This window comes from Bombina bombina, chromosome 11 (genome assembly GCF_027579735.1).
Source record: "Bombina bombina isolate aBomBom1 chromosome 11, aBomBom1.pri, whole genome shotgun sequence".
In the NCBI taxonomy this organism is placed as follows: Eukaryota; Metazoa; Chordata; class Amphibia; order Anura; family Bombinatoridae; genus Bombina; species Bombina bombina.
The window spans coordinates 90,818,676-90,837,277 of NC_069509.1; the positions used below are offsets into that span (position 1 = coordinate 90,818,676).

Consider the following 18,602-nt stretch of genomic DNA (forward strand, 5'->3'; position numbering starts at 1 on the left):
GGGACATGAAACTATATTTTCCTTTCATGATTCAGACAGAGCATGTCATTTTAAACAACTACCAATTTATGTCTAATACAAAATGTGCTTTGTTCTCTTGATATCCTTTATTAAAAAACAGAGAGATAAGCTCAGGAGTGTGCACGTGTTGTCTGCAGCACTATAGGGCAGCAGTTTTGTAAGAATGTTGTACATTTGAAAGAGCACTATATGGCAGCACTATTTCCTGTCACATAGTGCTCCATAAGTGCCTACCCTTGTCATAAATAGTATTAAAGGGACGGTCTACTCCAAATGTGATTTGTTTACAAAGATAGATAATCCCTTTATTACCCATTCCCAGTTTTGCAATAACTAACACAGTAATATTAATATACTTTTTACCTTGTATCTAAGCCTCTGCAGACTGCCCCCTTATCTCATGCTGTTTTATGACTTGCATTTTAGCCAAACAGTGCTGGGTTCCTGCATAACTCCACGGGAGTGGGCACAATGTTTATCTATAAAGGCGCACATGAACTAGCACTGTTTAAGCTATAAAAAGCTAATTAAAAAAACAAATAAGAGGGCAGCCATAGATGACTGAAATTGTCTGAAGATAGAAGGGTGGTATAAAAACATAATTTATGTAAGAGACTTACCTGAAAATTAATTTCTTTCATAATTGGCAAGAGTCCATGAGCTAGTGACGTATGGGGATATACCATCCTACCAGGAGGGGCAAAGTTTCCCAAACCTCAAAATGCCTATAAATACCACCCCTCACCACACCTACAATTCAGTTTAACGAATAGTCAAGTTGGTGGGGTGATAGAAGAAAGGAGTAAAAAGCTTCAACAAAGGAAATTTGGAAATAATTGTGCTTATTATACAAAAATAATCAATAACCACCATAAAAATTGGTGGCCCTCATGGACTCTTGCAATATGAAAGGAAATTATTTGATCAGGAAGTTCTTACTTAATTATATTTTCTTTCATGTAAATTAGCAAGAGTCCCCAAGCTTGTGACGTATGGGATAGCAAATACCACCAAGTGGGTGGAACTTCCACGCAAAGGAGTCACTAGAGAGGGAGGGATAAAAATAAAAAACAGCCAAATTTCGCTGAAAAAAAAATTAAATCCACAACCCAAAATATAAGTTTATCCTTATAAATGAAAAGAACAGCTTAAAGGGACAGTCTAGGGCCAAAATAAACTTTCATGATTCAGATAGAGCAATGCAATTTTAAACAATTTTCCAATTTACTTTTATCACCAATTTTGCTTTGTTCTCTTGGTATTCTTAGTTGAAAGATTAACCTAGGGAGGTTCATATGCTAATTTCTTAGACCTTGAAGCCCACCTCTTTCAGGATTTCATTTTAACAGTTTTTCACCACTAGAGGGTGTTAGTTCACATAATTCATATAGATAACCCTGTGCTTGTGCACGTGAAGTTATCTGGGAGCAGGCACTGATTGGCTAGACTGCAAGTCTGTCAAAAGAACTGAAAAAAGGGGCAGTTTGCAGAGGCTTAGATACAAGATAATCACAGAGGATAAAAGTATATTATTATAAATGTGTTAGTTATGCAAAACTGGGAAATGGGTAATAAATGGATTATCTATCTTTTAAAACAATAAAAATTCTGGTGTAGACTGTCCCTTTAAAGGGACATGAAACCCACATTTTTTTCTTCATGATTTCAAAGAGAATGCAATTTTAAACATCTTTCTAATTTACTTCTATTATCTAATTTGTTTTATTCTCTTGATATTCTTTGCTGAAAAGCATATCTAGATATCCTCAGTAGCTGCTGATTGGTTACTGCACATAAAAGCCTCGTGTGATTGGCTCACCCATGTGCATTGCTTTTTCTTCAACTAAGGATATCTAAAAAATGAAGCAAAATAAATAATAGAAGTAAATTGTAATGTTGTTTAAATTTGTATTATCTATCTGAATCATGAAAAAAAGATTTTGGGTTTAGTGGCCCTTTAAAACATAAGCAGAGGAATCAAACAAACAGCTACCTGAAGAACTTTTCTACCAAAAACTGCTTTCGAAGAAGCAAATACATCAAAACGGTAGAATTTAGTAAATGTATGCAAAGAAGACCAAGTTGCTGTTTTGCAAATCTGATCAACTGAAGCTTCATTCTTAAAAGCCCACGAAGTGGAGACTGATCTAGTAGAATGAGCTGTAATTCTCTGAGGCGGAGCTTGACCCGACTCCAAATAAGCTTGATGAATCAAAAGCTTTAACCACAAAGCCAAGGAAACGGCAGAAGCCTTCTGACCTTTCCTAGAACCAGAAAAGATAACAGACTAGAAGACTTCCTGAAATCTTTAGTAGCTTCAACATAATATTTCAAAGCTCTTACCACATCCAAAGAATGTAAAGATCTCTCCAAAGAATTCTTAGGATTAGGACACAAGGAAGGGACAACAATTTCTCTATTAATGTTGTTAGAATTCACAACCTTAGGTAAGAATTTAGTCCGCAAAACCACCTTATCCTGATGAAAAACCAGAAAAGGAGATTCACAAGAAAGAGCAGATAATTCAGAAACTCTTCTAGCAGAAGAGATGGTCAAAAGGAACAACACTTTCAAAGAAAGTAGTTTAATGTCCAAATAATGCATAGGCTCAAAAAGAGGAGCCTGTAAAGCCTTCAAAACCAAATTAAGACTCCAAGAAGGAGAGATTGATTTAACGACAGGCTTGATACAAACCAAAGTCTGTACAAAACAGTAAATATCAGGAAACTTAGCAATCTTTCTGTGAAATAAAACAGAAAGAGCAGAGATTTGTTTATTCAAGGATGCAGACAAACCCTTATCCAAACCATCCTGAAGAAACTGTAAAATTCTAGGAATTCTGAAAGAATGTCAAGAGAATTTATGAGAAGAACACCATGAAAAGTCTTCCAAACTCGATAATAAATTTTCCTAGAAACAGATTTATGATCCTGTAACATAGTATTAATCACTGAGTCAGAGAAACCTCCATGACTAAGCACTAGGCGTTCAATTTCCATACCTTCAAATTTAATGATTTGAGATCCTGATGGAAAAACGGACCTTGAGACAGAAGGTCCGGCCTTAATGGAAGTGGCCAAGGTTGGCAACTGGACATCCGAACAAGATCTACATACCAAAACCTGTGAGGCCATGCTGGAGCCACCAGCAACACAAACAATTGCTCCATGATGATTTTGGAGATCACTCTTGGAAGAAGAACTAGAGGCGGGAAAATATAAGCAGGTTGATAACACCAAAGAAGTGTCAACGCATCCACTGCTTCCGCCTGAGGATCCCTGGACCTGGACAGCTACCTGGGAAGTTTCTTGTTTAGATGAGAAGCCATCAGATCTATTTCTGGAAGACCCCACATCTGAACAACCTGAGAAAATACATCTGGATGGAGGGACCACTCCCCCGGATGTAAAGTCTGACGGCTGAGATAATCCACCTTCCAATTGTCTATACCTGGGATATGAACCGCAAAAATTAGACAGGAGCTGGATTCCGCCCAAGCAAGTATCCGAGATACTCTTTCATAGCTTGGGGACTGTGAGTCCCACCCTGATGAAATGCCACAGTTGTGATATTGTCTGTCTGAAAACAAATGAACGGTTCTCTCTTCAACAGAGGCCAAATCTGAAGAGCCCTGAAAATCGCACGGAGTTCCAAAATATTGATTGGTAATCTCGTCTCTTGAGATTTTCAAACCCCTTGTGCTGTCAGAGATCCCCAAACAGTTCCCCAACCTGAAAGACTTGCATCTGTTGTGATTACACTCCAGGTTGGACGAACAAAAGAGGCCCCTAGAACTATACGATGGTGATCTAACCACCAAGTCAGAGATAGTCGAACATTGGGATTTAAGGATATTAATTGTGATATCCTTGTATAATCCCTGCACCATTGGTTCAGAATACAAAGCTGGAGAAGTCTCATGTGAAAACGAGCAAAGGGTATCGCCTCCGATGCTGCAGTTATGAGACCTAAAACGTCTATGCACATAGCTACTGAAGGGAATGACTGAAACTGAAGGTTCCGACAGGCTGAAACCAATTATAAACGTATCTTGTCTGTTTGAGACAGAGTCATGGACACTGAATCTATCCGGAAACCTAAAAAGTCGACCCTTGTCTGAGGAATCAAGAAACTCTTTGGTAAATTGATCCTCCAACCATGTTCTCGAAGAAACAACACTAGTTGATTTGTGTGAGATTCTGCAGAATGTAAAGACTGAGTTAGTACCAAGATATCGTCCAAATAAGGAAACACCGCAATACCCCGCTTTCTGATTACAGAGAGTAGGGCACCGAGAACCTTTGAAAAGATTCTTGGAGCTGTCGCTAGGCCAAAAGGAAGAGCGACAAATTGGTAATGCTTGTCTAGAAAAGAGAATCTCAGAAACTGATAATGATCTGGACGAATCGGAATATGAAGATATGCATCCTATAAGTCTATTATGGACATATAATGCCCTTGCTGAACAAAAGGCAGAATAGTCCGTATAGTCACCATCTTGAAAGTTGGTACTTTTACATAACGATTCAAAATTTTTAGATCCAGAACTGGTCTGAATGAATTTTCTTTCTTTGGGACAATGAATAGATTTGAATAAAACCCCAAACCTTGTTCCTGAAATGGAACTGGTATGATTACCCCTGAAAGCTCCAGGTCTGAAACACACTTCAGGAAAGTCTGAGCCTTTAACGGATTTGCTGGTATGCGTGAGAGAAAAATTTTTCTCACAGGAGGTCTTACTTTGAATCCTATTCGATACCCCTGAGAGACAATACTCAGAATCCATTGATTTTAGACAGAATTTTTCCAAACATCCTTGAAAAACCTTAATCTGCCCCCTACCAGCTGAGCTGGAATGAGGGCCGCACCTTCATGGGGACTTGGGGGCTGGCTTTGGTTTCTTAAAAGGCTTGGATTTATTCCAAACTGAAGAAGGTTTCCAATTGGAAACAGATTCCTTGGGGGAAGGATTAGGTTTCTGTTCCTTAATTTGTTGAAAGGAACGAAAGTGGTTAGAAGCTTTAGATTTACCCTTAGGTCTTTTATCTTGAGGCAAAAAAACTTGCTTCCCCCCAGTGACAGTTGAAATAATCGAATCCAACTAAGAACTAAATAACTTATTACCTTGGAAAGAAAGAGATAGCAATCTAGACTTAGAAGTCATATCAGCATTCCAAGATTTAAGCCACAAAGCTCTTCTAGCTAAAATTGCTAAATACATAGATTTAACATCAAAAATGGCATCACAAATAAATGATTAGTATGTTGAAGCAAGCGAACAATGCTAGACAAATCAGAATCCAATTATTGTTGTGCTAAATGTTCCAACCAAAAAGTTGATGCAGCTGCAACATCAGCCAAAGAAATTGAAGGCATGAAAAGATAACCAGAATATAAATAGGCTTTTCTTAGATAAGATTCAAGTTTCCTATCTAAAGGATCTTTAAAAGAAGTACTATCTTCCATAGGAATAGTAGTTGTAGTACATTTAGCAAGAGTAGAGATAGCCCCATCAACTTTGGGGATCTTTTCCCAAAACTCCAATCTAACTGCTGGCAAAGGATACAATGTTTTAAACCTTGAAAAAGGAATAAAAGATGTACCAGACCTATTCCATTCCTTAGAAATCATATCAGAAATAGCATAAGGAACTGGAAAAAACTTCTGGAGTAACCACAGGAGGTTTATAAACAGAATTTAAACGTTTACTAGTTTTAATATCAAGAGGACTAGTTTCCTCATTATCCAATGTAATCAACACTTCTTTTAACAAAGATTGAATGTACTCTATTTTAAATAAATAAGTAGATTTGTTATTGTCAATATCTGAGGAAGGATCTTCTGAATCAGATAGATCCTTATCAGAGGAGGATAATTCAGTATGTTGTCGGTCATTTGAAATTTCATCAAATTTATGAGAAGTTTTAAAAGACCTTTTACATTTATTAGAAGGCGGGATGGCAGACAGAGCCTTCTGAATAGAATCAGCAATAAAATCATTTAAATTCACAGGTATATTTTGTGCATTAGATGTTGAAGGAACAACAACAGGCAAAGCACTATTACTGATACATACATTCTCTGCATGTAAAAGCTTATCATGACAACTATTACAAACCACAGCTGGAGAAATAATCTTCACAAGTTTACAACAAATGCACTTAGCTTTGGTAGAACTGTTATCAGGCAGTAGGGTTCCAACAGTGATTTCTGAGACAGGATCAGATTGAGACATCTTGCAAATGTAAGAGAAAAAAACAACATATAAAGCAAAATTATAAAAGGGAAAAAAATACAAACAGCATAGCCCTCTGATAGAGAAAAAAGGCAAGAGGCATATAAGGAATGGGGTTTTAAATAATGAAATATTTGGCGCCAAGTATAACGCACAACACAAACAGAAAAAAAAAATTTGGCGCTAACAACATCCAGAAATGACACACTCGCGTCACTGAAGACGCAACCTTGTGAAAGGACTCGGCGTCGACTAAGACGCCGGAAATGACGAATTTGCGTCATCGAACGTAACCTCGCGCCAAAAATGACGTAATATAGTTTAGCATTTTGCGCCCTTGCAAGCCTAATTCTGCCCGCAAATTTAAAATGACAAAATGACAATTGAAAAAAGACTATACCCCAGGTAAGAAATAAATGTTATTCTAAAAAATGCATTTCCCAGATATAAAACTGACAGTCTGCAAAAGGAAATAAACTGAAACCTGAATCATGGCAAATATAAGTACAATACATATATTTAGAACTTTATAAAAATACATAAAGTGCCAAACCATAGCTGAGAGTGTCTTAAGTAATGAAAACATACTTACAAAAAGACACCCATCCACATATAGCAGATAGCCAAACCAGTACGGAAACAGTTATCAGTAAAGGTAATGGAATATGAGAGTATATCGTCGATCTGAATAAGGGAGGTAGGAGATGAATCTATACGACCGATAACAGAGAACCTATGAAATAGATCTCCCACAAGGAAAACCATTGCATTCAATAGGTGATACTCCCTTCACATCCCTCTGACATTCACTGTACTCTGAGAGGAATCAGGCTTCAAAATGCTGAGAAGCGCATATCAACTTAGAAATCTTAGCACAAACTTACTTCACCACCTCCAAAGGAGGCAAAGTTTGTAAAACTGAATTGTGGGTGTGGTGAGGTGTGTATTTATAGGCATTTTGAGGTTTGGGAAACTTTGCCCCTCCTGGTAGGATTGTATATCCCATACGTCACTAGCTCATGGACTCTTGCCAATTACATGAAAGAAATGGCTATTAGTGCGCCGTGTATCAATCTTCCCTTACACTTAAGACCCCTTCTTCTGTTACATATATCCAGTTAAATCTACAGTATATGACAGTTGAGTTGTTTTATATACATTGTTATGTTTCTGTTCACATTTGACAAGTAGAACTAATTAGAGACTTCAAGAGACAAGAAAACAGAATTTATGTTTACCTGATAAATTACTTTCTCCAACGGTGTGTCCGGTCCACGGCGTCATCCTTACTTGTGGGATATTCTCTTCCCCAACAGGAAATGGCAATGAGCCCAGCAAAGCTGGTCACATGATCCCTCCTAGGCTCCGCCTACCCCAGTCATTCGACCGACGTTAAGGAGGAATATTTGCATAGGAGAAACCATATGGTACCGTGGTGACTGTAGTTAAAGAAAATAAATTATCAGACCTGATTAAAAAAACCAGGGCGGGCCGTGGACCGGACACACCGTTGGAGAAAGTAATTTATCAGGTAAACATAAATTCTGTTTTCTCCAACATAGGTGTGTCCGGTCCACGGCGTCATCCTTACTTGTGGGAACCAATACCAAAGCTTTAGGACACGGATGAAGGGAGGGAGCAAATCAGGTCACCTAAATGGAAGGCACCACGGCTTGCAAAAACTCTAAGCCATCTCCGTGGAGATGTTGCCTGTACAACGGCAAAGAGAATGACTGGGGTAGGCGGAGCCTAGGAGGGATCATGTGACCAGCTTTGCTGAGCTCTTTGCCATTTCCTGTTGGGGAAGAGAATATCCCACAAGTAAGGATGACGCCGTGGACCGGACACACCTATGTTGGAGAAACCCCAAATTTTTCTTTCGTCATTCAGGCAGAGCATATAATTAAGAAAACTTTATTAATTTACTTCTATTATCAAATCTACTCTCATGGTATTCATGTTACTGAAAAGATATCTAGCTAGACGACATGACAGGAATCAGTGCTGCCACCTACTGTTGCAAATATATAACATAGCTACAAAACTGCTGCTATATATCGCTCCAATCAAGTGCACACTCCTATACCTTCCCACCTGCTTTCCAACAAAGGATACCAAGAGAGCTAAGTAAATTTGATAATAGAAGTAAATTTGAAATTTTTTCATTTTTAACTTTTCATTCCATCTGAATCATGAAACAATTTTTTTAACTTTATTATGTTCAGTGTTTTGTACATTTTATCAGTATTTTATCAGTACACCGGAGTTCTCAAAATTAGTTTGTGGCAAGATAAATGCACTAACCCTTATCGAGTCTATGAGGCCTATTTAACAAGGGTCTGTCGGACCTGATCCGACAGTGCGGATCAGGTCCGACAGACCTCGCTGAATGCAGAGAGCAATACACTCTTCGTATTCAGCATTGCACCAGCAGCTATTGTGAGCTCTCAGCTCAGATTTGCGGCCAATCGTACTCAATCGGGTTGATTTGTGGCAATGTCTGTCCGTCTGCTCAGAGCAGGCGGACAGGGTTATGGAGCAGCGGTCTTTAGACCGCTGCTTTATAACTGCCGTTTCTGGCGAGCCTACAGGCTCGCCAGAAACACAGGGCATTAAGCTCCATACGGAGCTTGATAGATAGGCCCCTATAGGTGAATATAAGATTGTATCTACTAAGATATATACATATCATATCTCACCTCTCAATAGGTGTCCTACTCTGAGCACTTTAATAACACCATGAATGTTCACCAATTAGATAGTATTCACCCCCTCCCCTTTTGACACCTTTCGACTGTCTATTGGTTACTTCCCCCCGGATGCAAACACAGACACATACGCGCAATTACGCCTTACATGTACACTGACAGATTAACAATCTGCATCATCACGTTAGACCATTGAATAACAAAAATCACATCACATTTCTGATACAAGAATGTGCGCCCAAGGGATTTAGGCTTAAATGACGAACTTTCGACCTGGCTATTTGGACGACACCCACTTTGACTTTTTGACACGCCCACAGGCGAGGAATGGACATGGTTTTACAAATGTATGTCTTTGGTCGCGATACACATAGGTTGCTTATAGAAATAAATAGTGCCTATGAAAAAACATAATTTATGCTTACCTGATAAATTTATTTCTCTTGTAGTGTATCCAGTCCACGGATCATCCATTACTTGTGGGATATTCTCCTTCCCAACAGGAAGTTGCAAGAGGATCACCCACAGCAGAGCTGCTATATAGCTCCTCCCCTCACTGCCATATCCAGTCATTCGACCGAAACAAGACGAGAAAGGAGAAACCATAGGGTGCAGTGGTGACTGTAGTTTAATTAAAATTTAGACCTGCCTTAAAAGGACAGGGCGGGCCGTGGACTGGATACACTACAAGAGAAATAAATTTATCAGGTAAGCATAAATTATGTTTTCTCTTGTTAACTGTATCCAGTCCACGGATCATCCATTACTTGTGGGATACCAATACCAAAGCTAAAGTACACGGATGATGGGAGGGACAAGGCAGGAACTTAAACGGAAGGAACCACTGCCTGTAGAACCTTTCTCCCAAAAACAGCCTCCGAAGAAGCAAAAGTGTCAAATTTGTAATATTTTGAAAAGGTGTGAAGCGAAGACCAAGTCGCAGCCTTGCAAATCTGTTCAACAGAGGCCTCATTTTTAAAGGCCCAGGTGGAAGCCACAGCTCTAGTAGAATGAGCTGTAATCCTTTCAGGGGGCTGCTGTCCAGCAGTCTCATAGGCTAAGCGTATTATGCTCTGAAGCCAAAAGGAGAGAGAGGTTGTCGAAGCTTTTTGACCTCTCCTCTGTCCAGAGTAAACGACAAACAGGGCAGATGTTTGACGAAAATCTTTAGTAGCCTGTAAGTAAAACTTCAAGGCACGGACTACGTCCAGATTATGCAAAAGACATTCCTTCTTTGAAGAAGGATTAGGACACAATGATGGAACAACAATCTCTTGATTGATATTCCTGTTAGAAACCACCTTAGGTAAAAACCCAGGTTTGGTAAGCAGAACTACCTTGTCTGAATGAAAAATCAGATAAGGAGAATCACAATGTAAGGCAGATAACTCAGAGACTCTTCGAGCCGAGGAAATAGCCATCAAAAACAGAACTTTCCAAGATAAAAGTTTAATATCAATGGAATGAAGGGGTTCAAACGGAACTCCCTGAAGAACTTTAAGAACCAAGTTTAAGCTCCACGGGGGAGCAACAGTTTTAAACACAGGCTTAATCCTAACCAAAGCCTGACAAAATGCCTGGACGTCTGGAACTTCTGCCAGACGCTTGTGCAAAAGAATAGACAGAGCAGAGATCTGTCCTTTTAAAGAACTAGCTGATAACCCTTTGTCCAAACCCTCTTGGAGAAAGGACAATATCCTAGGAATCCTAACCTTACTCCATGAGTAACTCTTGGATTCACACCAATAAAGATATTTACTCCATATCTTATGGTAGATTTTCCTGGTGACAGGCTTCCGAGCCTGTATTAAGGTATCAATGACTGACTCGGAGAAGCCACGCCTTGATAGAATCAAGCGTTCAATCTCCATGCAGTCAGTCTCAGAGAAATTAGATTTGGATGATTGAAAGGACCTTGTATTAGAAGGTCCTGCCTCAGAGGCAGAGTCCATGGTGGAAGAGATGACATGTCCACTAGGTCTGCATACCAGGTCCTGCGTGGCCACGCAGGCGCTATCAGAATCACCGATGCTCTCTCCTGTTTGATTTTGGTAATCAGTCGAGGGAGCAGAGGAAACGGTGGAAACACATAGGCCAGGTTGAAGAACCAAGGAGCTGCTAGAGCATCTATCAGCGTTGCTCCCAGGTCCCTGGACCTGGATCCGTAACAAGGAAGCTTGGCGTTCTGGCGAGACGCCATGAGATCCAGTTCTGGTTTGCCCCAACGATGGACCAGTTGAGCAAACACCTCCGGATGGAGTTCCCACTCCCCCGGATGAAAAGTCTGACGACTTAGAAAATCCGCCTCCCAGTTCTCTACGCCTGGGATGTGCATTGCTGACAGGTGGCAAGAGTGAGACTCTGCCCAGCGAATTATCTTTGAGACTTCTAACATCGCTAGGGAACTCCTGGTTCCCCCTTGATGGTTGATGTAAGCCACAGTCGTGATGTTGTCCGACTGAAATCTGATGAACCTCAGTGTTGCTAACTGAGGCCAAGCTAGAAGAGCATTGAATATTGCTCTTAACTCCAGAATATTTATTGGGAGGAGTTTCTCCTCCTGAGTCCATGATCCCTGAGCCTTCAGGGAGTTCCAGACTGCGCCCCAACCTAAAAGGCTGGCATCTGTTGTTACAATCGTCCAATCTGGCCTGCGAAAGGTCATACCCTTCGACAGATGGACCCGAGAAAGCCACCAGAGAAGAGAATCTCTGGTCTCTTGATCCAGATTTAGTAGAGGGGACAAATCTGAGTAATCCCCATTCCACTGACTTAGCATGCATAATTGCATGCATAGATGCAGGCGCGCAAATGGCACTATGTCCATTGCCGCTACCATTAAGCCGATTACTTCCATGCACTGAGCCACTGACGGGCGTGGAATGGAATGAAGGACACGGCAAGCATTTAGAAGTTTTGATAACCTGGACTCCGTCAGGTAAATTTTCATCTTTACAGAATCTATAAGAGTCCCTAGGAAGGAGACTCTTGTGAGTGGTGATAGAGAACTCTTTTCCACGTTCACTTTCCACCCATGCGACCTCAGAAATGCCAGAACTATCTCTGTATGAGACTTGGCAATTTGAAAGCTTGACGCCTGTATCAGGATGTCGTCTAGATACGGAGCCACCGCTATGCCTCGCGGTCTTAGAACCGCCAGAAGTGAGCCCAGAACCTTTGTAAAAATTCTCGGGGCAGTGGCCAACCCGAAGGGAAGAGCTACAAATTGGTAATGCCTGTCTAGAAAGGCAAACCTTAGGAACCGATGATGATCTTTGTGAATCGGTATGTGAAGGTAGGCATCCTTTAAGTCCACTGTGGTCATGTACTGACCCTCTTGGATCATGGGTAGGATGGTCCGAATAGTTTCCATTTTGAATGATGGAACTCTGAGGAATTTGTTTAAGATCTTTAGATCCAAGATTGGTCTGAAGGTTCCCTCTTTCTTGGGAACCACAAACAGATTTGAATAAAATCCCTGTCCTTGTTCCGTCCGCGGAACTGGATGGATCACTCCCATTACTAGGAGGTCTTGCACACAGCTTAGGAATGCCTCTTTCTTTATCTGGTTTGCTGATAACCTTGAAAGATGAAATCTCCCTTGTGGAGGAGAAGCTTTGAAGTCCAGAAGATATCCCTGAGATATGATCTCCAACGCCCAGGGATCCTGAACATCTCTTGCCCACGCCTGGGCGAAGAGAGAAAGTCTGCCCCCCACTAGATCCGTTTCCGGATAGGGGGCCGTTCCTTCATGCTGTCTTGGGGGCAGCAGCAGGCTTTCTGGCCTGCTTGCCCTTGTTCCAGGACTGGTTAGGTTTCCAGGCCTGTCTGGAATGAGCAACAGTTCCCTCTTGTTTTGAAGCGGAGGAAGTTGATGCTGCTCCTGCCTTGAAATTTTGAAAAGGCCCGAAAATTAGACTGTTTGGCCTTTGATTTGGCCCTGTCCTGAGGAAGGGTATGACCCTTGCCTCCAGTAATGTCAGCAATAATTTCCTTCAAGCCAGGCCCGAATAAGGTCTGCCCCTTGAAAGGAATGTTGAGTAATTTAGACTTTGAAGTCACGTCAGCTGACCAGGATTTAAGCCATAGCGCCCTACGCGCCTGGATGGCGAATCCGGAATTCTTAGCCGTTAGTTTAGTCAAATGAACAATGGCATCAGAAACAAATGAGTTAGCTAGCTTAAGCGTTCTAAGCTTGTCAATAATTTCATTCAATGGAGCTGTCTGGATGGCCTCTTCCAGGGCCTCAAACCAGAATGCCGCCGCAGCAGTGACAGGCGCAATGCATGCAAGGGGCTGTAAAATAAAACCTTGTTGAATAAACATTTTCTTAAGGTAACCCTCCAATTTTTTATCCATTGGATCTGAAAAAGCACAACTTTCCTCAACCGGGATAGTGGTACGCTTTGCTAAAGTAGAAACTGCTCCCTCCACCTTAGGGACCGTCTGCCATAAGTCCCGTGTAGTGGCGTCTATTGGAAACATTTTTCTAAATATAGGAGGTGGGGAAAAGGGAACACCGGGTCTATCCCACTCCTTGCTAATAATTTCTGTAAGCCTTTTATGTATAGGAAAAACGTCAGTACACACCGGCACCGCATAGTATCTATCCAGCCTACACAATTTCTCTGGAATTGCAACTGTGTTACAGTCATTCAGAGCAGCTAATACCTCCCCAAGCAATACACGGAGATTCTCAAGCTTAAATTTAAAATTAGAAATCTCTGAATCAGGTTTCCCCGAGTCAGAGATGTCACCCACAGACTGAAGCTCTCCGTCCTCATGTTCTGCATACTGTGACGCAGTATCAGACATGGCTCTAACAGCATTTGCACGCTCTGTATCTCTCCTAACCCCAGAGCTATCGCGCTTGCCTCTTAATTCAGGCAATCTAGATAATACCTCTGACAGGGTATTATTCATGATTGCAGCCATGTCCTGCAAGGTAATCGCTATGGGTGTCCCTGATGTAATTGGCGCCATATTAGCGTGCGTCCCCTGAGCGGGAGGCGAAGGGTCTGACACGTGGGGAGAGTTAGTCGGCATAACTTCCCCCTCGACAGAACCCTCTGGTGATAATTCTTTTATAGATAAAGACTGATCTTTACTGTTTAAGGTGAAATCAATACATTTAGTACACATTCTCCTATGGGGCTCCACCATGGCTTTCAAACATAATGAACAAGTAGGTTCCTCTGTGTCAGACATGTTTAAACAGACTAGCAATGAGACTAGCAAGCTTGGAAAACACTTTAAAACAAGTTTACAAGCAATATAAAAAACGTTACTGCGCCTTTAAGAAACACAAATTTTCCCAAATTTTGAAATAACAGTGAAAAAATGCAGTTACACTAACAAAATTTTTACAGTGTATGTAATAAGTTAGCAGAGCATTGCACCCACTTGCAAATGGATGATTAACCCCTTAATACCAAAAACGGAATAACAAATGACAAAAACGTTTTTTAAACAGTCACAACAACTGCCACAGCTCTACTGTGGCTTTTTACCTCCCTCAATACGACTTTTGAAGCCTTTTGAGCCCTCCAGAGATGTCCTGGAACATGCAGGAAGAAGCTGGATGTCTGTGTCTGTAATTTTTGCTGTGCAAAAAAACGCCAAAATAGGCCCCTCCCACTCATATTACAACAGTGGGAAGCCTCAGGGAACTGTTTCTGGGCAAAATTCAAGCCAGCCATGTGGAAAAACTAGGCCCCAATAAGTTTTATCACCAAACATATGTAAAAAACGATTAAACATGCCAGCAAACGTTTTAAAATACACTTTTATAAGAGTATGTATCTCTATTAATAAGCCTGATACCAGTCGCTATCACTGCATTTAAGGCTTTACTTACATTACTTCGGTATCAGCAGCATTTTCTAGCAAATTCCATCCCTAGAAAAATATTTTAACTGCACATACCTTATTACAGGAAAACCTGCACGCTATTCCCCCTCTGAAGTTACCTCACTCCTCAGAATATGTGAGAACAGCAAAGGATCTTAGTTACTTCTGCTAAGATCATAGAAAATGCAGGCAGATTCTTCTTCTAAATACTGCCTGAGATAAACAGTACACTCCGGTACCATTTAAAAATAACAAACTTTTGATTGAAGAAATAAACTAAGTATAAAACACCACAGTCCTCTTACGACCTCCATCTTAGTTGAGAGTTGCAAGAGAATGACTGGATATGGCAGTGAGGGGAGGAGCTATATAGCAGCTCTGCTGTGGGTGATCCTCTTGCAACTTCCTGTTGGGAAGGAGAATATCCCACAAGTAATGGATGATCCGTGGACTGGATACACTTAACAAGAGAAATACGATCACTAGATAGCCACTACCATGTGATATACACGTACCTTGCTCTTAGATCGATATACGATAAAGGTATTTTATCATTTTTTATTAAACATTATGATTACTCATTAACAAGTTTTATATAAATCTATCATGTTTTCAATTTATATCTCATGTATATGTTTGTAAACACACCTCTCCTGTGAGGTCATGTGACCGGGAAGGGTGTGTGATGCTAGTTGCCAATTTATTGGTTGGCCACTTGTATTTAATGTAGCAAGTAACTATTGTTTGTATCAGCCTGAAGAAACAGTAGCAAGACTGAGAAACACGTCGCTGTATTTTATATGTGTTTATTAAACACTTGTTTTTAAGTTACTTGCTACCCCTTTTTATTTACCAACCTCCACATATATATTTTTGCACAAATTTTTGCCTTTTCACTCTCAACCTCTGCGAGTGAGCCTAGAGACATTCTGAGGAGAGTTTACTGGAGAACTCTGATGTTCTGGCTTGCCCAGTTTGCACTACATAACAGTGCTTTACCACAAGTGAGTGTATATTATCCAATATTTGTCACCCTTATTCCTTGCAGTATAATGCTATGTGGCGGTTGTTTTATCTCTCATAGAGCTTATGTTTGAGTGAAGAGACACCTGGAAGTCCTTTGTTGTATACACCAGAGGAGAGTTACACCGGACAACTCTGAGGATCCAGTCTGTCCAGTCTGCACTACGATATAGTGCTCTACCATATGTGACTGTATACTATCCACTATCTATTCTTGTCATATATATGCTGAATTACGCTACGTGGCGCCTTCTCCTTTCTTTATAGAATTGTTTTATACATTTAACTTTTTCCTCCTGCCAATCTAACCATACGTCAGGAGGTGAGGTCCAAGAATGGCCTCTGATTACATTAAGAGGTGCCCATGGAACATTACCTACCCCAGCCACTGAGAATTACGTTGTTCCTTACTGTCTTCCTCATGCCTCACTACCTGCCTGTTCGACCCTATCCCTCCACATCTAATACCTTCTCTGTCTTCCACCCTCACTCCAGCTCTTACTCACATCTTCAAAATATCCCTTTCCACCGGTTCACTCCCATCTTCTTTCAAACATGCAAAGGTCACTCCCATACTCAAAAAACCCTCCCTTGACCCCAATTCTCCTGCAAACTACCTCCCCATATCACTGCTTCCACTACTAGCAAAACCCCAGGAAAATATAGTTTACGACCTCCTAACCCACTTCCTGTCCTCCAGCTCCTTGCTTGATCACCTACAATTTGGCTTCTGTCCCAACACTCACCTAAAACTGCCCTACCAAGGTTACCAACTATCTTCTTTCTGCTACAAGTAACCGTCACTACTCTTAATTATACTTCCGTCACTGCTCTTACTTATGCTTATCTTACTTGACCTCTCAGCTGCCTTTAACACAGTTGACCATCGCTTCCTCCAACAAACTCTCAGCTATCTTGGTCTCTATTACACTGCTCTCTCTTGGATCCACTCTTCTATTTCTAACAGGTCCTATTCGGAGTCATTTGCTGGTGACTCCTCCTCTTCAATGTCTCTGTCAGTTGGAGTACCTCAAGGCTCTGCCCTGGGTCCTCTACTCTTCTCCCTTTATACATCTTCACTGGGTAAACTTATCAACAGCTATGGCTTCAAATATCACCTCTATGCTGATGACACTCAGATGTACTTTTCCACACCTCCTCTCTCCCTCTGCCCTTTCTCAAGTCAATGACTAGCCATGATATTTCACCTTTGCTGCCGCTCTATATCTGCTGCACCTCTCTGCACTGGTTCCCCATTCACAGCAGAATTAAATTCAATATTTTCACCCTGACCTACAAAACCCTCAACAACGCCACTCCCCACTAATCAACAAATATACTCCAGCACTCCCCCTAAGATCCAACAATGACCAGCTCCTTGTATCTTCTATTATCACCTCTTCCCATGCTCGACTGCAGGACATCTCTTGTGTGGCACCAACCCACTGGAACGTACTTCCTCACGCTGTCAGACTTTCCCCTAATTTGCCTCCTTTTAAAGCTCCGTTAAGACATTTTCTTTCAGGGAAGCCTACCACCCAACGCAGTAACAACTGAATTCCATTTACCTAAAAAAAATCCCTCATCTAATGCTATATTAACATCATTCTCACCCTTGCCATTCTCACCTCCCGTTTCTCACCCTTCTAGATTGCAAATTTCCACGAGAATATGTCCCACAATTCCTCCTGTATTTGTTTCTCAAATTTTGTATATACAGGGAGTGCAGAATTATTAGGCAAATGAGTATTTTGACCACATCATCCTCTTTATGCATGTTGTCTTACTCCAAGCTGTATAGGCTCGAAAGCCTACTACCAATTAAGCATATTAGGTGATGTGCATCTTTGTAATGAGAAGGGGTGTGGTCTAATGACATCAACACCCTATATCAGGTGTGCATAATTATTAGGCAACTTCCTTTCCTTTGGCAAAATGGGTCAAAAGAAGGACTTGACAGGCTCAGAAAAGTCAAAAATAGTGAGATATCTTGCAGAGGGATGCAGCACTCTTAAAATTGCAAAGCTTCTGAAGCGTGATCATCGAACAATCATGCATTTCATTCAAAATAGTCAACAGGGTCGCAAGAAGCGTGTGGAAAAACCAAGGCGCAAAATAACTGCCCATGAACTGAGAAAAGTCAAGCGTGCAGCTGCCAAGATGCCACTTGCCACCAGTTTGGCCATATTTCAAAGCTGCAACATCACTGGAGTGCCCAAAAGCACAAGGTGTGCAATACTCAGAGACATGGCCAAGGTAAGAAAGGCTGAAAGACGACCACCACTGAACAAGACACACAAGCTGAAACGTCAAGACTGGGCCAAGAAATATCTCAAGACTGATTTTTCTAAGGTTTTATGGACTGATGAAATGAGAGTGAGTCTTGATGGGCCAGATGGATGGGCCCCGTGGCTGGATTGGTAAAGGGCAGAGAGCTCCAGTCCGACTCAGACGCCAGCAAGGTGGAGGTGGAGTACTGGTTTGGGCTGGTATCATCAAAGATGAGCTTGTGGGGCCTTTTTGGGTTGAGGATGGAGTCAAGCTCAACTCCCAGTCCTACTGCCAGTTTCTGGAAGACACCTTCTTCAAGCAGTGGTACAGGAAGAAGTCTGCATCCAAGAAAAACATGATTTTCATGCAGGACAATGCTCCATCACACGCGTCCAAGTACTCCACAGCGTGGCTGGCAAAAAAGGGTATAAAAGAAGAAAATCTAATGACATGGCCTCCTTGTTCACCTGATCTGAACCCCATTGAGAACCTGT

The 18,602-nt window shown here is 41.3% G+C and overlaps 1 protein-coding gene across 1 annotated transcript in view; it reads right to left on the reverse strand.

Moving 5' to 3' along the window:
* Nucleotides 1-18,602, reverse strand: part of RHOT2 (ras homolog family member T2) — a 390,839-nt gene that overhangs the window by 258,792 nt on the left and 113,445 nt on the right.